Raw genomic sequence first — 25,090 nt, 5'->3', positions numbered from 1 at the left:
GGTTAGGCATTGCCTACTAACAAGTAGTAATGAGGGCAATGCTCCAAGAATCACAACCTCCAGGATACACCAGGGTGTAACTAATGTTTTCAAATAGCTGAAGAATTAGGTGATTTACTCAACCTAGATTTCATTATGATGTACTCATACTGACAAGGTAAATGCAGCCATTTTGTAGGGCAGGAAAGAATTTTGGACTGCACATTTAGTACCTATTGAATTGATAGAGCATTGGGGGCCACAAAGCATGGCTGTCTTCTTTTACTACGTTTGAAACCATTTTTGAGGTAAATTGAAGGCAAACCTTTGCTTGGAATTTGCACAGTAGAAATCTTTGGCTAATGTTCCATAACTAAATTATTGATTAGTACCTTTTTCGGTATCTTATTCGTTTTGTACGTGGACGGATCGTATTCCATAGCGAATCTGAAGTCCATCTATTCTCATTACATTAAAAATCTTTCTGAATCTAGGTGCATCCCTCTTCGCTTTCTCTGCCTTCAGTGATGTTTTCCTGAGTGTTGTATAAAAACGCTTCCCTTTAGACGTGCATGATCAGGTATCCAATTGGCAGAGTATAGTGCTAAATTGTTCACCAACCAGTGTACAGCGGGGAGGAGCAGGCATGTTTAAAGGTATCCGGGGGTAGGGTTCTTTCGTATGATTTTGAAAAAGACTGATGCAGAATATTTTCGTGGTTTTTACCGCTTCATACCACCTGTTCTGGAAATTTTATAGATGGGCAACTCCTATCCTCCTATCGCTGTAGTGGTTCCAAATTCATAACTCTTGCAGAATGGAAAAGACTCAAAAAGATACACTCGGCATCTTTGCAAATAACTGTTCTGTTCAAAAAAATTTTAGTTTTTATACACCTGATTATGTAGGTATCACAATTATAATACAATTGTACTTTTATGGAAACAAGGGGCGTAACTTAGGCAGGCTAATTCCAATCAGGACTCGAAAGAATGCAAACATGCAGTCAAAATATTATTACTGCCGTGTGCAATACATAGGCAAAGCATACAAAATAGAATACAATAAATATATAAAATGTACAATTTCCTTAACACACCAGTCTCCTAACGAAGGGCACCAGAGACACTCCTGATGATGTTACTGGGTATCAAAAGAGGTATTTTTAGAAAAACAGAATGATCTGAAACTTTCATTCGCATGTTGATTAAACAATGAACAGGTGAGGATATTGCATGGGTACACTACAGCTTTAACAGACTCTAAGCTTTATTTGTTTAATTTAGAATAGCATTTTGTCTGGTATAATAAAATAATCATGGAATATCTGGTCTCTGATAAGGTTGGGGAATTCCTGCATATGACGCATTTTCCCTGGTGTCTGCAGAGGTAAAAGAGAATTTTATGCCCCATATATGCAGATCTTCATATAGAATAGCATGTAAAGGTAGCTCTCTATAGAAATATGAAGCGCAATACAACTAATCTCTGACACCTGTGGGACTACAGTGATTCAATAACAGGAACCTTTTTGTTTTGACTATATATTGTTCTTTCCTACTAAAGGATAGTGAATTGGGTAAAAAAAAGAGCAGCCTATGCGCACATCTATGGAAACATAGTGAACGAGAGAGACTTTCTAAGCTTTCTGTGCCTTCTGAAAGCACGAGTCATATGCCCAGTGTATGACGGCACCAGACAAGTTCTGGCAGCAAATGGATACATTTGTTTGGAGGATTTATCTTATAATAGTAATCACTGTATTGATAGAGGAGGTTGACCTTTCATGCACCCACTTGTCCTCCATTCGTAGATGGCTTTTCACTGCTGGAAGCTATAGTACAGTGTCTATGAATGGAGGAGGGCGAACATAGTGGGCACGCTTGGCAAGTGCTTATGACGGGTCCAGCGACTCGTATTAACCCCCAGAGTACTGGAAGATTGCCGCTGCATGGGTATGGGGAAGAGGACTGAAGATTCAAAGGAAAGGAACCACCAGCACAAGGGACACTCCTCATTCAAAGTAGATACCCTCCCTCGTGCGAAATAAAAATAATTAAACTTGAATTTTAGTCCTGGTTCACATTTGTGCGATGCGGGAACCCTGTGAATCCACTTCAAGTTCCCAGATCGCACCGACTCGCACAGCAGTTCACACTGTCATATACGAACTACCAGGAGTGTCAATATATTGTCAATGACACCCCCATTTCAGCTCGCTTAACGCATTGCGAACTGACAGTTGGGACATGAATAGTATGATAGTATGGGCGATTTTTTTTTTTTTTTGCATTCGGACCAAATTTTGCACAGGACCCTTTTTTGGCCCGCACCAGAATCAGATTGCATGAGTGTTCGTGCCCATGCGATCCGATTCTGGTGCGGACCAAAAAAGGGTCCTGTGCGGAATTTGGTCCAAATGCAAAATTGGCCATACTATCCATATGGCTGAAATCGCATCGCATGGACAGCGCATGTGATTTGCAGTGCGTTGTGAATTACATACGTTCTCACAGAGCGCACTGGTGTGAACCGGTACTTAGGCTGTTGTAGTCAGATGTGTTGAGAGATGATTTATGATTGGCTGTGTTGGGTAATTTCACCTTAGTTAGCTATTCCCCATTGTACTGCCTTTCGAACCAAGCATATACACAGTACATACAAAAAATATAAAATTGTAGCTGCACTGGTCCTTGACACGGCACCGAAGCTTTTCTTGAGGTTTGTGTACCTTTAAATTGCGGCAACAAGTGGACTGTGTTCTGGGCCCTCTTTGTGATATATTGTCTAGCAGCATCTGCTGAAATATTTCCACTGTTTACGGAACGTTTTGTGGACAATAAGGGCTGCAGTGTTCTCAGCTCTGCCTGTGACAAATGATGAAACACATCTCTTTGTATGAGTATAGAAGATGATCTCAGCCTAGATATTCATGTGCTTGTTGACCTCTTATCCTCTGCCAGCACTGGTACCCCCAGCAGGTTTGGGGTTAACTCTGTGTCATTCCCCATGTTGATAATGCAGAACCTTATCAGGGTATAGTTCAGTATTTACTCAGTTCTCAGTGACTCATTGTGCTTGTGTAGATAGCAGAGAGGACTGCTGTCTGCTCTGTGGGTGATGTAGCCAGTAATATGAGGAACACTTCTGTGAAACTGGACCTAACTTCCCTATGGATTTTTTTTATTTTTTTTATTTTTTTACAAACTTTTTTTTTTAGAGGCGTAATGCTCTGATTGTGCTCTCTAATGGCATGTCTTTTCTGGAGAGATGCTAAGATGGACTATAAAGTAATATGGATGTTATCAAAATAAGTTTGTGATTGCTGAAGCTCCATGGTGCTTTTTTTTTTTTTATTGAGGTTTTTGTATAAAGCCCCGTACACACTAGTAGCTTTTTTTTATTTCAACTTAGCAGAGCTGAACAAAAAAACAAAAAACAGACAGCTCAGGAGGAGCCACTATACTAACTATCTGATGTTAGTACATCAACCCCCCCTGCTGTTCCTTTGTGTTCTGACAGAGGTACAGCCCCCCTGTTGGAAGTGTGGTCAGCGCTCTCAGCCAATGGCTAAGATCGCTGATCGGGAAGTGCCCCACAGACCTTTTTCGGTCATGCCCCTTCGACAGAAGTTGTCCCGACTCCAGTACACACGTGGCGGCTTCTGTCGAAGGGGCATGACCGAAAAAAGTTTGTCATGTCAGACAGTTTCTATTGAACCGGCCAATGCCACCTGTGTTTACTAGGCTTTAAGTGTTTGTTAACCCTGGCCACCACCACATAGATCCACTGCTTACCAGAAATTAAGACCTCTAAAACTGGGAGGTCTAATAGTGCTTCTACTGTCCACTAGTGCACCACTGTACTTCTGATATAATAGCCCGGTTAAGAGATCTCTGCCGCTCAAGAGCTCAATCACATCAGATAGTTTCAATCGTACAGGAGATCAAAAAGGAATCTCATAGTGTAGTATGAAACATCAATGTTTATTTGTAAAAGCAAAGATACTCACATAACAGCACACAGAGAAAGCTTAAACAATAGCCCTGCTCTCCCGAGCGGACGCAATGTAGTCAGTAAAGCTAGCTCCGGCTGACGTGTTTCGTCATAACAGACAACTCCTATGCCCCTTGGTAAAGGAAATCTGAGAGCCTGAAATCAGTGAAGTTATATTTGGGTAGTTGTCTAAATTGAATAAAGCAGGGCCCGACAAACCCCGGGCGCCAGGTCGCATTTGCGACTAGAATTAGCGACCTGGGGCAGCACAGCTGGGGATATCCTGTCTCCGTGCACACTCCCCGGCGTGATCGCGATAGGGCCGCGCCGGCGGCGGCGGCTGGTAATTGAGTCCGCGGCTTTGAGGCCTTCTGCGGTCCTATGTTTCCTTCTGGAATCTGGCGCCCTCTAGTGGTGGCTGTTGGTATGACAGCCAGCAATGCTAATGGAGCTTTCACTGCCCGCCCATCTCCTCCCCTTTACTTAGAATAAAAAATATATATGTTTAGGAGTTCTAACAACCAAGAGAATAAAATGGTGGTCGTTGCAATACTGTCTGTCACAGCGTATTTGTGCAGCGGACTTACAAGCGCACTTTTTTGGGGAAAAATTATTTAATAAAAAAAATAAGACAACAGTAAAGTTAGCCCAATTTTTTTTATATTGTGAAAAATAATGTTACGCTGATTAAATTGATACCCAACATGTCACGCTTCAAAATTGCGTCCGCTCATGGAATGGTGACAAACTTTTACCCTTTAAAATCTCCATAGGCGACGTTCAAAAAATTCTACAGGTTGCATGTTTTGGGTTACAGAGGAGGTCTAAGGGTAGAATTATTGCTCTTGCTCTACTGATCGCAGCTATACTCACGTGTGGTTTGAACACCTCTTTCCTATGCGAGCGCTACTCACGTATGCGTTCGCTTCTGCACGCAAGCTTGGCGGGACAGGGCGCATTTAAAAAAATTTTTTTCTTATTTTAACTTTTTATTTTTTCACTGTTCTTTTAAAAAAAAAAATTGTCACTTTTATTCCTATTACAAGGAATGTAAAAAACCCTTGACAGGTCCTCTTAAAAATGAGATCTGGGGTCAGAGAGACCTCAGATCTCATATTTACACTAAAATGCAATTTAAAAAAAACAAAAAAAACAATTGTCATTTGAAAAAAATTAAAATAAATAAAATGTCCCTCTAAGAGCTATGGGCAATGACTTTGAGACAAGTGGGGGGGGGGGGGGGGGGGCACGCTATCTTAACCTCACTCGTCTCCATGTCAGGCCAGGGACAGGTCCAGATTGCCGTTACAGACCTGGCTCCTAGATTCCAAGCAAATTTGTCAAGCCCTGGAATAAAGAATCTAAAATTTTGAGGTAAAACAAAAAAAAAGTGATCTGTTTGGAAAACTATGCAAAATTGATTCTAGATAGCTGCAGCTGTCCCCCACCCCTAAGAGCCTCTTCAGCCTGAAGAGGGCTGACACTTTGCTCTGCCCCTCCAGCATTCACTGGAGCTCTGGGCTGTGGATGAGGCAGGAGCTGCTGGCTTAGGCATCTGGGAACCCCAACATTGAGTTTAGGATCTCTCCAGTGCCTGGGCCGACTAAGTGGTCAACCTGCACTCTTGTGATCTATAGGAGAAGCATATCCAAAATTGCTTTGGCTATACTTCTCCTTTAATTTGCAATAACAGATCTGATATGTATATCAAGAGTTTGTATTTGTCAGAGGAGCAAGTACAAAGGGGATATTTTAGCATGGTGAGCTGGCAAGGAGTTGTCTATTGCTATGCCTGCCTGCTCTTAAAAGACAAAATCTGTTTGGTGGGTAAATTAACATCTCTGCTCTTTGTATGATTTTGTTTGAAAATCTGTAGTGAGTGTAAAGTCCAATAAAACAGTTGTCATTGCCATTCATGGTATTGGCAGATGGAATCCTATAAGAAGCATGCAAGCTTGATTTTATAGTAATCTTCTCTAATGGAAAGTACCCTGGTTTCTGACCAAATCTGTCTCTGTTTACAGTAAATTTGGGCACAGGCATTGGCTTTCAAAGAATGCTTTAAAGTATAACTAAAGGCAAAACCTTGTATTCGATTTGGATTTAATGACAAGGGATTAGAACTACTGTGAAATTTTTATTATGAAAAGAAAATGAAATAAAATTAGCAGGTCATTGAACTGTGTGGTCTAAGAAGTCCCCAGTGAATCCACAGATGAAAAGGACACGCTCTGGTACGCAGCGTCTGATAATCGGGGGATCCAGCACTGCAATAGAAGATGAGCAAGAGTGAAAACCATGTGTTTTAAAAGATAGTTTAAAACGGCATAAAAACCCAAAACAAAAATGTAATATATTACAGCTTACCAATTCTTAGATGTGCTGGCTGCATTTGTTTTTTCTTACTTTGGTCTTTTTTTTTCCTTGTTCACCAGCCAGTAACATACCCTCCTGTCTTAGGGTGTCTCCGCTCTGGATGGAGCAGTGGAGACCTCTTTGGACAGCAGAATTGTCAGTCTTCGAAGGGGGTAGTTTTAAGCCAGCCATAGATAGTTTAAATCTTGGCCAGTTTAGCAAGGACTGGCTGAGATTTGAACAATCTATGGGTAGGCTGATTGTACCCAAGTCGACCTGGGTACAACCAGCACGTCAGACTTTTACATGCAATTATTGTCAGTTTTGGTTTCAGTATGGGCAATGCATCTGGGATGTCTTGTACACCCCTTTGGTCGCAAAATACGGTGCAAATATGGGTCTACAAATAAAAAAAATGAAATAAATTTTGTAGTAAATGTGTCCACCATTACCAAACTGGTGCTTAGTGCGCCAATCATTCTATAATGGTCTTATTACAAGAATCAAAAGAGCTAATGGTTTACATTTTCAAGCCAAGACATTCTGTACCTCCTCTTTGCAGTGAGTAAAAAAATAGCTTTCTGAGTTTAAGTATAGTCAGTATCACATAGTCTCAGGCTGCCAATCATCATATTGCAGAGCGTATTGTTTCAGTCAGCAGTCAAATCAAAAGTTTGTAAAGATGTGCAATGCCCCTATATAATAATACACGCCAAGAAACTATGTTTCTATCTAGAATGGAAAGAGGCTGGCACTATTATTGAGGTTGCACTTGAGTTGCTGATTATACAGCATGTGCTTGATTAGCAATTATTACTTTTCTGCTTGTGTTTATTAATTGATGTTCTTAGACCTGTACATCTGCTGCATGCCAGGCACATTGAAATGCATGCCAAGCACAGAGACTGCATTTTTACATTTAATTACAGATCACAAAAATACGAGAGGTGCAATAAAACAAAATGTCAGTCTGCTTCTATTAAATGCAAAGGAAAGCAATGCTAGTTGCTGCTCTCTACTGCTCTGTAAAGATATGATGCAAATTTCAACCACTGTATATGAGACACCCTACAGAATATTTTACAAATGCAAATCACAAACAGCCATGTACACAAGCTTTAATGGACCAATGCAACCCACACGGATGTCAAGTTGGTAACAGAGGCCTTGTCCATGCAGCTGGTGCGTCCCAATATATATCAATGGGACTGCTTGCACAGGAAGGATATATGGAACACATGTGTATTCTCGTATGGCCCTCGAAGGGGCATATGTTGTAGTATGTCACGTTTGAACGAGGCTTTCAGCCGCTAATTTTCCACTTTGCTCAGTTTCTTAGTACATTTTTGTTGGGCTGGGTAATTTGAGTCCTCAGGCCTCTTTCACACGGGGCGGATCAGTAATGATCCGCCCCGTGATGATCCGCTCGCTCAGCGGGGATCGCTCCGTTGTCCCCGCTGAGCCGGCTGCGGACAGGGCGGTCTCCGCACACTGTGCGGGGACCGCCCTGTCAGCTCTCCGCTCTCCTCTATGGGGATCGGATGAGCACGGACCGTGTGTCCGTGTTCATCCGAACTGCTCTGCAGACGGATAGAAAAATAGGATTTTCCTCCGTCTGCAGAATCGGACTGTTGCGGAGGCGGATGAAATCGGGTGTCTGCAGACCCGCTATCCCTTAGGGATGAATGTATGCCCGTATTTCATCCGCAAACGGATGGATGAAATACGGACATATCATCCGCATGTGTGAAAGGGGCCTTAACCAATATAATCTTAAGGCTGGTTCACACTGGTGCAACATGTGCTCTGACTTTGAGAGCACATCTCGCATGACAATTTGCACCCAAATAAGTGCAATGGAACCAAACCATTCTAATAGCAGTGACTTGGATTGCTCCGACTTAGAAAAAGTTTCCTGCACTACTTTTGGTCCGACTTCAGCATGACTTGCATTGACTTCTGTTAAAGAAATCGTATGCAAGTCATGCCGAAGTGGGAACCGGGCCTTAAAAAGTTCCATATTTCGTGGTATTTCGGAAGGCTGGTCCATACTTTCCTATTAGCTCAGTGGGCAGTAGGAAGTTGCTGAAAGGGGATAAGCCAACCTTTGATAGGAAGGGTCAACATTTTTGAGGGGGTCTATAAGCACAGGTTTTGACAGCTGGAGGTGCATACAGCCACCTCTGACTATGTACTATTTTTTTTTTTTTTTGTTACCGATAAATGGACTTTGCATTTGGCAATTTTGATTCTGACCTCATTAGGTAATCTCTTTATGTACAGAATAGTTTAAAGCAGATCTTCAGAAAAAAAAATTATAAAAAGGAATAGCCCATTTAAAAGATTAAATAACTAAACCAGCCTTCACTTGCTGTTCTTTTTTGCCACTAGATGCCTTCAGTCTGATGGCAAGCATCATTAAACCCACTTACTCTGAGCACAGGCTCTCCTGGAGCCACCCCATCTTGTGGCTGGACAGTGAAAGGAGAAGCAGCTCAGTGATGAGCTTATCTTTCTGTTACTCTGCTCTCTCCACCTATCGGCATTCTTCTTGGCTCATGAATTGATTGGTTCTTTGTGTCACTGCTTCCTCCCACTCTCTAGCGCTTCTATACAGGAACTGCAAGGGGCTGATACCAGCTCAAATTCAAGCACTTATGCCCCATACACACGGTCGGATTTTCTGACGGAAAATGTGCAATCGGATTATGTTGTCGGAAAATCCGATCATGTGTGGGGTCCATCTGACTTTTTCGGTCGGAATTTCTGACACACAGTTTGAGAGCAGGATCTAAAGTTTTCCGACAACATGATCTGATCGTTTAAATTCTGATTGTGTGTAGACAATTCTGACGGACAAAGTGCCACGTATGCTCAGAATAAATTACGATACTAAAGCTGTTGTCTACTGCCCTCTTTAAAGTCCTGTCGTACGTGTTCTATGTCACCGCGTTCTGAACGATCGGTTTTTCTGACAACTTTGTGCGACCCTGTGTATGCAAGACAAGTTTGGGCCAAAATCCGTCGGAAAATATCCGACGGATTTTGTAGTGAGAATGTCCGAACATGTGTACAGGGCATTACACTGCTTTAATTAAAATGATAAACATGTTGTACTTGCCTGCTCTGTGCAGTGCCATTACACAGATTGGCCCCTTACCTTTATTAGTGCTCTCCACTCCTCCTCTTGCATAAGCCTCATAGCAAACCCAGTGCTGAGGGGGCACTCATGCGTGAGCACTCCCGAGACAGGCTGTTTGCATCCATAGACACACATGTCACTGCTCAGCGCCGCCCCTGCCTTCCACCTCACAGGGTTTGACTGACAGCAGCAGGAGCCAATGGCTTGAATCTCCTGTGGGAAGAGGAAGAGGGGAAAATGCAGCCGAGCACATTGCTGGATCTGGAGAGGACTCGGGTATTTGAGGGGGTGGCACAAGTGGTAAAACCCTTTTCATCCTAAAGTGGAACTAAACCCTCCTATCCAGGAAGCTGACATTTTAGCAACCGATCTGCAACTGCATTTGTGATCAGTTATGACACCAGACATTTGATGGTTTGAAAGTTTGGTTGACGGCACAAGCAAATGTGACAGTTGGCATACTCAGGCATATAACTGCTCTTTGGAACCGTTAAATCGATTTAACAGTTTTACATTGGTTGCGCTAACAAACCAAACTATCAAACCATCCAATGGCTGGTGTCATAACAGATCACATGTGCAGCATCATGGCAGTTGACGATTAAACAGAGGCCAAGATGGCAGCTTCGTTGGCTGGAAACACTAGGAGGGGTTAATTTAACTTTAAGGTCAAACAAATGTTTAAACTGTTGAACCAGTTTAAATCCGTGGTCCCCAACCTTTTTGGCACCGGGGACCAATGTTGTTGAAGAAAATTGAGCCAAGGCCCAGGGGGGTGTATGCGGCTGTTCATGGGCAATTTATCAGGGCAATGGCTGGCGTTGGAGCTTCAATCATCCCGGCACCATCATTGATATGATGTTCGGATGATTGAAGCACATTATTTCTATTATTATATTGTAATATATAATGAAATGGTTCAACTCACCATAACGCAGAATGTGCCAGAGTGACACTTTCCACGTCGCCTGCCTTCAGATGCATCTTGTCACTTGCCACGTCGCTTGTTACCAGATGCATTTTGTCCCTTGCCACTTCGCCTGCCACCAGATGCTTTTTTGTCCCTTGTCACGTCACCTGCCACCAGATGCTTTTTTGTCCCTTGTCACGTCACCTGCCACCAGATGCAGCTTGTTGCTTGCCACATCACTTGTCACCAGATGCAATTTGTCCCTTGCCACGTCACCTACCACCAGATGCGGATTGCCACTTGCCATGTTGCCTGCATTCATATGCAGCTTGTCACTTTCCACGTTGTCTGCCATCTAATGCATTTTGTCCCCTGCCACCAGATGTGGATTGTCACTTGCCACTTAACCTGCCATCAGATCTATCTTGTCATTTGCCACGTCGCCTGCCACCAGATATGGATTGTCACCTGCCTCACCTCCAGCAGTGTATCGGTGTTCTGCCGCGCTGTGTCGGCAGAGGAGCAGTGATGATCTCATCTCTCTGCTCCCTGCCTCACCTCCAGCATCATAGCAGCCCCGCTGTGAGCGTGGAAGAGCGGCGATGCAGTCGGGCGGGCAGTTAGAGATCTCATCTCTCTGCTCGCTCGCCTCAGTATAGCGGCCTCGCTGTGAGCACGGAACAGCGGTGGTGCGGGCGGTGAGAGATGATGTCATCTCTCTGCTCGCTCCGCCGCCGCTCATCAGACAGTGAAGCCTTTGCGGCCCAGCTGCAAACAGGCCACGGCCTGACAGTGGGCCACGGCCCGAGGGTTGATAACCCTTGGTTTAAATGATGCCCTTTATATCTTGCCTATGGTTCAGCTGTAACCTCCTTTGTTCTTGTGTGAAATTTTCAGTATAACCATCTTGTATTTCCTCGCATTTTTGTTAAATATAGGATTGCTTGAACCTTGAAGAAGGGGGATATACCCCGAAAGCTTGTCCTGAAAAATGGTATGTTATGCCCCGTACACACGATCCGAAAATCGTACGGAAAATACCGCTTTCGAAGCGATCGTACGATAATCGGATCGTTAGTACAGAGCTTTCGAGAGCCGATTAGGACAGTACATCCGATATTATTCTATCGGACATGCACGGAAATTTTTTTCGTACGATGCCAGATTGTACGATTTTCGTTTAATCAGTACAGCTATCGTTCGAAAATGCAATACAAATGCATTACAACACATGACATCACTTCCGAATTTTTTTTCTGTCGTGCGGGAATTTTCGTGACTTTAGTAAACTCATCAGATTCGATCTGAGATTAGCATGCAATAAAAAACGGACGATCATTCGTCCGATAATCTCATCGTGTGTATGGGGCATTAGTGCAAATAAAAAAAGTATCTTGGACAGGACTCAATTTCCTCTGTTAAATAATTATAGGGAATTTCTTCCACCTGCCCTTTTGTGATTCATCTTTACTTCACACATTTAGTTCCTCTAGGAAGCAATAGCTGTAGCTGGTTTATGACTATCAAATGGTTGCAGTTATCGGCTCAGATCATGGAGTGATCAGTTTGCTGGTAAAATGCTAGTAATATTTATTTAGCTGTGAAAGGCACTATCGGTTTCATTAAACTCATTAAGTGAAAGCATGATCTCAATCTTAGAAGCGTGCCATAGACAGTCCTGTGTTAGATTAGACCTATTAATCTCCCAGCAAAGTCTGGACCTTTAATATGTATTGCTGGCAGCTGAACAAACTGACGCTGCAAGAGTGCATTTCATTACATACCAAAATGAAATACATGGCATTCAGTGCCTCAGCTTCTCATAATTGGCAATATTCAAAAAATAAGAAACATCGGGTTACATAAAATTTTATATATTTCATTGCTTATTTAAAGGAAAATTTGAGCTTATATTGTGTCCAAGTAATACAAAATACGAAGCACCTGTAATGTCCAAAACTTAATTTTTTTTAACAAATAAAGGTTTATTTAAATGACTCACACAGCTAATACAAGGCCACATACAAGTTTGCACAAGCCAGATCCATGACATAAGGGTCAAAGTAGACAATAAGTCATAGTAACATTCTCAGAAAAGCATTGAGAAGAAATAATATCACAACATTCCTACTCCAAAGACCTAAAGTTCACCCAACCACCATAGAAAGAAACCTAGAAAGCTAAGGGGGTGGGCAGAAAAGGAGAAGGGGAGGCGGTAAAGAACGGGATGAAGTAGGAGAGAAGAAAAGTGGATAATGTCCAAAACTTTATTCTAAATTGACAATGCATTGTATTTGCTGTTTTTAATTGAAGAAACCGAGACGCTCACTTACTAGTCAGCCTGCAACAAACCAAATTGACCTGGTCTAATAGTTCACGTTAAAACCAGGGGTTTAGTTTGCACACATTTGCAAACATATGCTTAAGCTGCCAGACACTTCTTGGCACCCCAGTGTACTGCAGTCCTAACTCTAAGTTTTAGAGTCTCCAAAGATGGAGCACATATATAATAATGGATAGATTAAGAGCAGGTATGCTTGGAGGGAGCTCACTAGACATCCAGCAATAGCAAGACTCTCAGCATTATAGAGTTAGGACTGCAGTACACTTGAGTGCTGTGGTGTGGCCACTGCAGCTTATGCATCTATTTGCAAATGTGTGCAAACTAAACCCCTTGGTTTTAACATGTCCCTACATGTAGTTACATAGGTTGAAAAAAGACACAAGTCCATCCAGTTCAACCTTTAAAAACAATAAAATAAAAAATATCGTGCAATCCAATATACCCAATTTTATACCCACAGTTGATCCAGAAGAAGGCAAAAAAAAGCCCCAGCAGAGCATGCTCCAATTTGCTACAGCAGGGGAAAAAAATTCCTTCCTGATCCCCCAAGAGGCAATCAGATTTTCCCTGGATCAACTTAACCTATAAATGGTAGTACCCAGTTATATTCTGTACATTCAGGAAAGTATCCAGGCCTTTCTTAAAACAATCTACTGAGCTGACCAGAACCACCTCTGGCAGGGGCCTATTCCACATTTTCACAGCTCTTACTGTGAAAAAACCTTTCAGTTTTTTGAAGATGAATTCTCTTTTCCTCCAAACATAAGGAGTGCCCCCCATGTCCTCTGGGTTGACCGTAAAGAGAATAACTCAACACCAAGTTCACTATATGGACCCCTTCTATATTTGAACACATTGATCATATCCCCCCTCGTTCTCTTCTCAAGAGAATAAATTCAGTTCTTTAACCACTTGCCACCCGCCCTATAGGCAATTGACGGTGGCAAAGTGGTTTCATAATCCTGATTGGACGTCATATGACGTGATCAGGATTATGAGCCGCTGCACGCCCCCGGGGGCGCATCGCGGCAATCGTTGTTGCGGGGTGTCAATCTGACACCTGGCAACTATGATCTCGTGAGTCTCCGAGACGTGATCAGCCGTGTCTAGAGGCGATTCAGTTCGCATTGTGCGCTATATAAGTATTTCATTCATTCATTCATTCATTCATTCATTCATTCCAATCACGGCTGATCACAGTGTAAATGGGAAGAGCCGGTGATCGGCTTTTCCTCACTCGTGTCTGTCAGACGCGAGTAGAGGAGAGCCGATCGGCTGCTCCTCTGACAGGGGGGTCTGTGCTGATCGATTATCACCACAGCCCCCCCGAGGATGCCCACACTGGACCACCAGGGACGCCACCAGACCACCAGGGAAAAGGTAATCCTCCCTAGACCACCAGGGATGCCAGTCAGCACAATGGATGCCAATCAGTGCCCATAATGGATGCCAATCAGTGCCCACAATGGGCATCACTGATTGGCATGCATTATTGTTTGGCACTGATTGGCATCCATTAGTACAGTATAACACCTGTGCCGCCTATCGGTGCCCACCTGTGCCGCCTATCGGTGCCCACCTGTGCCGCCTATCGGTGCCCACCTGTGCCGCCTATCGGTGCCCACCTGTGCCGCCTATCGGTGCCCACCTGTGCCGCCTATCGGTGCCCACCTGTGCCGCCCATCGGTGCCCACCTGTGCCGCCCATCGGTGCCCATCCGTATCGCCCATCGGTGCCGCCTATCAGTGCCACATATCAGTGTCCATCAATGCCACCTCATCAGTGTCCATCAATGCCACCTCATCAGTGCCACTTCATTGGTGCCACATCATTGGTGCCCATCAGTGCCGCCTTATCAGTGCCCATCAGTGAAGGAGAAAACGTACTTATTTACAATGTTTTGAAACTGAAACAAAAAAAAACATTTGTTTATTTGTAGCGCAAAAAATTAAAACCGTAGAGGTGATCAAATACCACCAAAAGAAAGCTCTATTGTGGAAAAAAAAATGATAAAAATTTCATTTGGGTACAGTGTAGCATGACCGCGTAATTGTCATTCAAAATGCAACAGCGCTGAAAGCTCAAAATTGGTCTGGGCAGGAAGGTGTTTAAGTGCCCTGTATTGAAGTGGTTAATCTTTCCTCGTAGCTGAGCTCCTCCATGCCTCTTATCAGTTTGGTTGCCCTTCTCTGCAATTTCTCCAGTTTCCCGATATTCTTTTTGAGAACTGGTGCCCAAAACTCAACTGCATATTCCAGGTGAGGTCTTACTAATGGTTTGTACAGGGGGAAAATTATATCTCTCTCTCTGGAGTCTATACTTGTCTTAATACAGGAAAGGACTTTACTCGCTTTGGAAACCGCAGCTTGGCATTGCATGCTATTATTGCGCTTATGATCTACCAAAACCCCCAGATCCTTCTCCACCATGGATTCCCCCAGTTGTACGCCTCCTAGTATGTATGATGCATGCATATTCTTAGCCCCCAAGTGCATAACTTTTCATTTCTCAACATGAAACCTCATCTGCCACATAGTCGCCCAATTAGACAGAGCATTGAGGTCGGCTTGTAAAGTGCAGACATCCTGTAAGGACGTTATTCTAGTGCATAGCTTAGTGTCATCTGCAAAGACAGAAACCTTGTGCTCCTTGCTGCAAAGGACAGTTATAGGTTGGGGTGGTTGCCATGCGTTTCTACATTTTAAGTGCCCTAATCATGCACATTATAGACTTTACATATTCTGAAAACATGTATGAATCACTTTATAACAGGCCTGCATTAACTGCTGTAGCTATAAGCATTATAGAGAAATTATTTTTCAAAGTTGATCACACAGGCCTTGAAATCTCGGCTTTTTTTCTATCAGAACAGAGTTTTGCAACCTACCAGCCCCTCTAATGCAGAAAAACTGGCGACATTTCCAAGCTGTTGAATGAAACCAGACCTTCGAGTGTTTGTTGTGATCTTAAGCAACTTTGAAAATGAATTGCATATTAAAGTGGGAGTAAACGCCCTTTGTTAATTTTTACCTATAGGTAAGCTTATAATAAGGCTTACCTATAGGTACTGTAACTATCTCCTAAATGCACTGGGTGCTGAATGGACCGTGCTGTCCATTCAGAACTCCATGCCACAGGCGTGACTCCCATGCGCTGCAGTAATGTCATCACGGCTCGGCCATTCATACGAACAAAGACCGCAAACCCAGAAGGAATTGTGGGTGAAAATGGAAGTGCCTACAGCAGTAACATCGTGCCGCTGGAGGGCTTTGTTTTAAGGTTAGTCTGTCGTATTGGGCTAGCAAGTGGTTTTATTTATTTTTGTTGCTGTGATTTACTACTGTTTAAAAGAGGCTAGAGTGATCAGACATGGCTTGTTTCAAAACACATACAGTTTTTTAAGAAGATGTAAATGGTTTATGTCTCTATTCTTGGGCATATTGGCACTTTGAAGAGACCGTATCGGTCTGCTAATTCAGGCTACAGACAGTCCTCAGGTTCGCTTGACACCTATACTTACCAAGCCTTGTTCTCATACACTTTGGTGTGGGGCTTCCAGGTTTGAAGTACAGTGTGACCTCCTTTATATGATCGTGATCAGGCCTGAGTGGCCACTCACCTGGGCCAAACCCTGTCCCATAGGGGGACCCTGTCAGCGCCAACACTGGTGTCAAGACAGGCAGGGATTCTGCAGAAGGTGGTAGTGTGGGAGTCGACTTGTAAATATTAAAGTCTAGGAGGTAGGTCTTTATGCAGTTTCCCTAACAGGGAAAAGTGATGATATTTAAAGTGTTACTAAACCCACAGCAGTAAAATCAGTCTGTATATGCAGTAAAGCATACTTGTTATACTCACGGTGGAACCTAAAGGGTTAATACTTCACATTGTGTAAAAAGGCTTTGATCCTGTCTTCTCTGATCTTCCACAGTCCCCAACCTATTTGCTGATAGAACAGAGCCTTGTGGGCAAGCTGCACATTCTAGGTTTGATATGTATTGCTAGAGTTTTTGGTCCTGTACATATGATCAGTACAGGGCCAATCAGCACTGTCCAGACAAAGAGGGTAAGGGGTTCTGTAACCTCATAGGTAAGGATGAGCTCAGGCGTGTTTGCAATCGCACATGCAGAGCCCGCCAGGAAGTCGGCACTGCAGAGTGCTTATCACAAGCAGTGAGACATTTTCCCGATGCGCGGCTGCAGAGATCGGGAAATCTCTTACTGCCTGTGATTGGCGATGTGCAGTGCCGACTTCCTGGCGGGTTCTGCATGTGCGATTGCAAACACGCCTGAGCTCAATATTACTCATAGGACAGTTGGAGTAGAATGAAAAACTCCTACAAGTTTTTAACCAGACGCTGATAGAAGTTACAAGACTGCTATAAAGACTGATGAGAAAAGGTGTTTTGCAATCGTTTTGATATCTATAAACTACTACTCTGTGTACTGTGGGAGACCAGATATAGTGAATGCAGGGTCCTGGGTTAAGTAAAACTTTAAGGCTGCTTTCACACTGGGGCGGTGCGGGCGTCGGCGGTAAAGCGCCACTATTTTTAGCGGCGCTTTACCGTCGTTTTAGCGGCGGTCTGCGGGGTGGTTTTAACCCCCGCTAGCGGCCGAAAAAGGGTTAAACCCGCCCGCAAAGCGCCGCTTTGCCGGCGGTATTGCCGCGCTGTCCCATTGATTTCAATGGGTAGGAGCGGTTTAGGAGCGGTGAATACACCGCTCCTTCACCGCTCCAAAGATGCGGCTAGCAGGACTTTTTTCACTGTCCTGCCAGCGCACCGCCCCAGTGTGAAAGCCCTCCGGCTTTCACACTGGAGTGAAAGGGGCCGGTTTTTGTCAGGTGCTACACAGGCGCTATTTTTAGCGCTGTAACGCCTGAATACCGCCCCAGTGTGAAAGCAGCCTAAGCAGAACCTATAGAATACAATGTGGGTACACACTTGAGATATGTATATTTGAATAGTTTTTCCCGTCTTGGGATTTGTGATTCTGATCCTGTAATTCATATAACCGCAAAGGTGATACCACTCATTCTGATTTAAGCTTCTACAACGCTGTGCTCGCTGAGCAGTGAAATAGCATTGCGATTATAGTGATGGATATCAGACAGGTGACACGGGTCAAATGCAAAACATATCTGAAACAGAATCCATTTTTTTCTGACTGTGCTTGAAAGTATCTGCTTATGTAAATTGTAATTTCTTCTTCCTATTAAGCTGCCCATAGATGATACAGTTCTTGTATGGTATAGTGCATCTTCTGTGTACATTTATTTCATACAAGGTGTTGGGAGATGTACAGCAGCCACGAGGAAGGATTTGCCATGTGCCTGGCAATGGTGGCACTTAATTGAAATCCAGCTTTGTGTGAGAGTCCAATATGGAAACGCTGAATGTATTTTCATGTGTGGAGAATGAACAAACCATTTTAATTGACCAGATGTCTGTGTTCATCTACGCCAAGTGACCCCTGCTGATGTGTCCTGCCGTGTCCAGAATGGAGGCTACCATGCTGAATGCACTGCAGATCATCTAATCTCTTACACATGAAACATTGGAGCGTAATGTGAAGAAGTGATTTTGCTATTACATGCCCGGGGTACAGAGCAGTAAGTTTGCATTGTCATAAGGAATTGCTCGGTTAACCTCGCTGTCGTAGGAGGCAAGCACTATTTCCTCTTGTAGGTCAGATAGTTTGTAATAAAAATCAACTAGATGTAATTCATTTGCACTTTGAGACAGCAGTACATAGCTGTTAACAGGCCTGTGATAAATATCAGACAAATTAGAGATGCTCTTTGATTTCTAGTCCCTGGAGCTGCGGCAGATATGAATCGATGAAAAGCAAGGCCTGTGGGGTGAGCAGGCATAGCCAGCTGCAGGAAGGATCCCCGTGGCCATCCCTGGGCTGACTCTATCACACAAGATAACAATGCCATTACAAGTTATTTAGTGAAATCCTGCTGCCTAATCTGATGGCCAGGCTTCCAGACAGATGAATCACTGTTGAAATTGTCTCATTACAACACAGATGAGCAAGAACGATGAGGGGAATTGAGTAAACAGGTCTCTATTGAAAGAGAGCTTTGCTCAGAGCAGCAGGCCGTCTGGGGCATTTTAGCAGAATAAAATAATTGAAAGGGAAGAGCGTGTTAAAGAAGTAATTCAAATTGAAAACAAATATTATTTCTAAAATGGCTAAAAATGGCCAGTCACCAGGCTGCAACCAGTGGGAATACAGCGGACTTGCTTTCCAGGAGCTGTATGTGTGCCCCCTCTGCTACATCACTGACTGCAAGCTGCTTGCTAGATGCTGGACAGAGGACTACTCCCAACATGCTCAGCAACTACACATGTGAGCAACATTTAAAAGAGAAGTATGTTGTTTTTTTTCTGCTAATCATACTAACCTAGGTGGATGCTACAGTTGTGCCCTGGCGTCCCTACACTGAGAACCGAGCCACCGAACACCGCCGATGGTTCGGTTCTCACTCCTCCCCAAGCAGAGCGAAGTTGACTGTCATTGGAGCGCTGAGCTGTGGAGGGGCGGGGAGCTGGTGGATCCAGACTTGGAATGACGTGCTGCCTCGACTGATGGCAGTGATGTCAGCAGAGAGCGGACTTCAGACCACTCTCCACGGAAAATGGGTCACGGAAGTGCAAAACGAATTGCACCCTTAGTAGAAGCCCAGCCTAAAAAGCTCAGGCTGGACTTTTCCTTTAAAGCCATTGTAAAGGGTACATTTTTAATAAAGACGAATAAACATGTTCTATTTACCTGCTCTGTGCAGGGGATTTGCACAGAGCAGCCCTAATCCTCCTTTTCTGGGGTCCTCCACCGCCAATCCTGGCTCGACCACTTCCTATTGTGGCACACCTGTGGGCTCAATCGCAATCCATGCTACTTGTGTCTATAGACACAGACAGTGCAGCTCAGCCCCACTTCCTCATCACAGGATTTGACTGATGATATCAAGGGAGCCATTGGCTCCTGCTACTAATATGAGGGAGAGAAAGCAGAGAGGCGCTGCTCTTGGGGACATTGCTGGACCAAGATCGCGCTAAGGTAAGTATGGGAGGAGGGGGATCTACAATGTGAACCTGGGCTTAGAACCACTTTACAGGATAACTAATATTTCTATAAACATCCACTTTCCTACACCCCCCGCCCTCAACAAATGTGAATCTATAACCCAGAACCCAGATGCAGCCTCATAGGCTATTATTCTTCCACTGGTGAATATTCTTGGGTGTATTTAGTTTTGCTGCAGCTACTCACTATGAAGCACGTCTTTCTTTTTTTTATTGGTTTAATGTACAGTAGTATATACCATATGTGAATTCATATTTTGAGTCCTCATTTACTTATAGTTCTTTTTCTGATGTTCCATAGATTGTCGGTGATATCTATGTCATACAAATAGTTATTACTATGTAACTAGCTGCATTGTACTCAGTGTAAAGAGTCAGATTTATATTAAAGTGTATCTAAATAAAAACCAAAAATGTAACCTATTGCAATTTCCTAGTGTGTTGGGACTTCATGTGGGTTATTCTATAGCCCACAGAGTTGAACCAGGTTGGGTTTGTAACAGGTGGCTGATAAGTGCAGGACAGGAGCTGACTGGATTTCTGGTAGGATCACCTATTGTTCTCTACTTGCCGTCTTTTTAAAGATGAAATATATGGGTAAAGAGCACTTAAGTGATGTACTGCATGTTTTTTTTACCATACATATACTTTAACCAGTTCACCCCCGGAAGAATTCACCCGCTTCCTGATCAGGCCATTTTTTGCGATATGGCACTGCGTCGCTTTAACGGACAATTGCGCATTCGTGCAACGTTGTACCCAAACAAAATTTATGTCCCCTTTTCCCCACAAATAAAGCTTTCTTTTGGTGGTATTTTGTCACCTCTGTGGTTTTTATTTTTTGCGCTATAAACAAAAAAAGCCACAATTTAGAAAAAAAAAAAAAACACTATTTTGTACACTTTGCTATAATATCCTAAAAAAAAAGCGTATATTGATTGGTTTGCGCTAAAGTTATAGTGTCTACAAAATAGGGGATATATTTATGGCATTTTTTTTTTTTTTACTAGTAATGGCGGCGATCTGCGATTTTTATTATGACCGTGACATTGTGGCGGACATATCGGACAGTTTTTTGACACTTTTTTGGGACCCGTGACATGTATACAGCGATCAGAGCTTAAAATAGCCATTGATTACTTTAAATGTCATTGGCAGGGCAGGGGTTAACACTAGGGAGTGGTCAAGGGGTTAACTGTGCTCCCTGGGTGTGTTCTAATTGTGGGGGGGGGGGGGTGGTACTGACTAGGGGGGAGGAGACCAATCTGTGTTCCTACTTAGTAGGAGCACACGATATGTCTCTTCTCCCCTGAGAGAACCTGGATTTGTGTGTATACACACACAGATCTCGGTTCTCGCTCTGTCATGAATGTACGCGGGTGCCCAGCGATCATTGAGCCTGGGGACATGCTACGGGCACGCGCACCTGCTAAAGCATCTTAAAGAGCCGACGTACAGCTACGACGGTTTGCGCAGGGGAGCCAACGTGCTGCAGTACAACTGCAGCGGCTGGTCCAGAAGCGGTTATAGACCTTTTGTGCCTCTTGTTCATACTGCCGCATCTCTGTGCGAATTCATCGTGGCTTGCATATGACTTCTTTAACAGAAGTCCAATGCAAGTTGCGTTGAAGTCGCACCAAAAGTAGTGCAGGAAATTTTTTCTATGTTGGAGTGACTTGAGTCACATCAATTAGAACGGTTCTATTGCCGTGAATGGGGCATGACTTGTCACATGACTTTGAACTTGGGACGCATGACAAATCGTGGCAGTGTGAACCGGGACTTACCGAGAGAGACATGGAGGCTGCCGTTGCTACTTCCTCTTCAGTAAATGATAGTTTCTCTCATGTCATGTTTGCCCTTTTGCATCAATATTTTGTTCCCGTTAACAGGAACAAATGCAGATAAGGCTGTCCAACTTTATTCTGACTTCACACAGCCAGGAAACGAACCTGTTCATGTGTCTCTTAGGAAAGTTATGCTATATAAAGTATATACACTGACCTAGATCAAACTCCGATCTAGCTACTTTTTTTCTTTATTTTTAATCTATTTTTATTTTTTTCTTTACACGCACTTTTGTTTACATTTTTCTCCTCTAACAAGGAGAAAAAAAATGCAATGTATCTAATCACTGTGAGATCAATCAGATGCTATTACAGCGATCAGCTGATTAGGAACCAGGCCTGATTGTTCGTACAAGACTCGGGGCTGTCTGCGAAGCCAAGCTTAAGAACATGGGGACGTGACCTCAAACTAACTGGAGGAAAGTTTAAAACGAATCTTGGAAAGTATTATTTTTTCCGAAAGAATAGTTGATGCTTGGAATAGATGTGCAGCAGAGGTTTTGAGATTTCTAACAGTAACCCCCATGTACACGGGATGCTGTTAAACGTACATTAAAGAGGAAGTAAACCCTGAGGAGTTTACTTCCTCTTTGTTTCCCTGCAAAGGTAAAGCATAATGGACTACTATGTAGGGCTGAAACAACTAATCGATTAATCGACAACTAATCGATTATGAAATTAATTGATTACTATTTTCATAATCGATTAATTGGCCAGTAACATACTGGGGTTAAAAAAAACTAAAATGCGCCCTTTATAGTACAAAAAGAGCAAATCGCTACTGTAAATATTACTCACTGTTCTACAGTAAAAAAAATGAACCCCTTACAGTGGTGATCATCTGCTTTTTTTTTCTACTATTAAGGGCTAATTTGTTTTTTTTAACCCCATTATGTTACTAAGGCTGGGTTCACACTGAAGCAATGCGGGAATGGCGCGAACCCGCGGCGGGTTCCCGCATCGCATGCCTCCCGCCGGCAGTTCACACTGCCCTATGCGGACTGCTGGGAGTGTCAGTGAAACCTTAATGACACCCCCAGATCAGTTCGCATATCGCAGTGCGATCTGCAAACTCGGACAGGAATCGGATCGCATGGTGTGAACACCCATGCGATCCGATTCTGCTGCGGACCAAAAAAAGGGTCCTGTGCGAGTTTGTGGCGGGTGCGATGCGAATTTAGCCATACTATCTGTATGGCTGAACTCGCATCGCACAGAGATCGGATGTGATTTGCAGTGCGGTGCGAATCACATCCGGTTCTCCTAGCCGTAGCAGTGTGAACCCAGCCTCAACGTCTTAGATCTGGTTCACATCTATGTGTTTTCTGGTGCTTTTTGCAGAAATGCACTACAGTTCATTTACATGGTTTCCTATGGGACACGTTCACATCTGAAAGGGTCAGGGACTTTTAACGCAAAATAGTGCTTTTATTGGTTCAATATACTTCAATGGAGAAGCTGCAGAAAAGCATGTAACGCATTTTTGCAGCAATTTGTGTTTTTTAATCTGCCCAAAAAAATGCAAAAATGCAAATTACAGTAAAATCATGTGCGCAAAACGCACAGCAATAAGCACTGCAGAAACAGATCAAAAGCAAACTGCATAGGTGTGTACCGAGCTTTATGTTGGTCACAAGGATCAATATTCAGACGAAAAATCTTTGTACATTCGTTGAATGAAATAAAACCACATACACTGTCTGAAAATTCCTTTTGACTAAGAAGTTTTCTATTTCCAAATTTTCCTGTCACTGGATGAAAATGAATGAAGGTTATTAACCGATTAATCAAAACAATCAGCCAACTAATGTTTTATGAAAATAATCGTTAGTTGCAGCTCTACTACTATGCATTGCATAGTAGCCCATTATGTGTCACTTACCTGACACAGGAACCTACGATGTCACAGCTGTGCCCTCTTCCACGGAGCATCTATCTTCTTTCCGGGTATCGTGGATATTGCCGTTAGCGGCATGCTCAGTGCGCCTTTTAAAGGTACCCTATATTTTAGTCCTGAAAAGACAAAAATATGATGGAAAACAATGAAACGATACAAAAAATAAAGAAAAAACAAAAATAATACATCGGTACATCATATATATATATATATATATATATATATATATATATATATATATATATATATATATAATATATACCTGATCGTCACCAGCAGACGTTCCTCTGGTGACACACTCTTCCTCATGTTGGTGTCCGTGTGTCAGACTGGGTCATACTTTTTCAAGTAGAAGGTCAAATGTGGCAATGGACAAGCGTGTGAAATTAAAAAAAATTGTCGGTAGGTACGCAGCTGTACGTACACCTTTACAAAATATCCTGCCGACATTCTCTGCGCAATCAAAGGATGGGTCCAATAGCAAGGAAACTCTGACTCTGGACCTCTCACGCAATTTTCTACGTCGTTCTAGCTTCATCAAGAGCAATGTCAGGAACATTTCCTCACATATGCTCATTATGGGATCCATTTCCAAAAAAGCACAGAAATAAAGGCAAATACAAGTAGACGACTTCTCTCTTTGCTGCTGCTACTCACTCTGGACAAAAATGGCTGAAATAGTTACCTTACAATGTTTTTTGAGCTTGGGGAGGGTCTTAAATGAGGTAACCTCAGTAAGCGCTTCTAGGCGCAAAGGCGGTTAAATGCACCATGCAAACGTGGCTAAACGGGCGCTTTAAACGCCGGTTTCAAGGTGTCAAAAAAAAATAGTTCAGAGGACTTTGCCTCAGCGTCCCGTGTACATGGGGCCTAAGTGGATTCAGATATGCTTGGGACAAACATAGATCTATACTCATACAGAAAAAGTTAAAACAAAAAAGTAAACAAAAAATGTTTTCTGCTGTCGCTTTTCTATGGTTGTGCTGGAAAGCACGGCCTTCACTGAGTGTTACCTTGATTCATTACTGACTGATCCATTCTTGAGCCTCTAAACACTCTTGTTGTCATTTTCATTTCCTGCTGCTACAATTTACAGCAAGTAAATTTGACAGGATATCCGTGTTTATGTTCAGATATAAGTGGCCTTTCCCTCTTTGCTTGTTTGACAGAGCAGGAAGCCGTGAATAAGAAACATTTTGGGTTTTTTTAAGCAGCCACAGTGTTCATGCACACAAAAATGTTGGCTTTGTATGTGTTTAGGCTGGCAGAAGCTACAGGAAATGGTATATCTGTAAAAGCAGTGTAATAAACACTTACCTATACCCATTGCAGCCCAGCAAATTCCAGAGAAAGTATGTCATAACGGATTAAGAGCTTCTTGGTTTCCCTGCTGGGCAGTTAATTCATGCAAACATCTCAGTTTTAAAGGAAACCTTCAGTTTCATAAACGGTGATATATGCGATTCTATATTGCTATTCAGTCCTTTTTGTATTTAAAATGTTATTTAAAAGTGCATTTCGATAGT

The 25,090-nt window shown here is 43.1% G+C and overlaps 1 protein-coding gene and 1 long non-coding RNA gene across 3 annotated transcripts in view; one reads left to right on the top strand and one right to left on the bottom strand.

Moving 5' to 3' along the window:
* DIP2B (disco interacting protein 2 homolog B) overlaps window positions 1-25,090 on the top strand; it is a 318,739-nt gene that overhangs the window by 99,274 nt on the left and 194,375 nt on the right. The window lies entirely within an intron of this gene.
* LOC143984455 (uncharacterized) lies at window positions 6,062-24,806 on the bottom strand. The gene is made up of 3 exons (XR_013274869.1): window positions 24,578-24,806; window positions 23,550-23,680; window positions 6,062-6,242 (listed from the first exon to the last, which is right to left on the bottom strand). It is a non-coding gene; the product is annotated as an uncharacterized LOC143984455 (long non-coding RNA).

Source organism: Lithobates pipiens, unplaced genomic scaffold, assembly GCF_037356315.1.
Source record: "Lithobates pipiens isolate NorthernLeopardFrog02 unplaced genomic scaffold, aLitPip1_a1.2 Scaffold_16, whole genome shotgun sequence".
Taxonomy (NCBI): domain Eukaryota; kingdom Metazoa; phylum Chordata; class Amphibia; order Anura; family Ranidae; genus Lithobates; species Lithobates pipiens.
The sequence above is the reverse complement of the archived record's forward strand: the minus strand, read 5'-3'. Positions and strand labels throughout refer to the sequence as shown.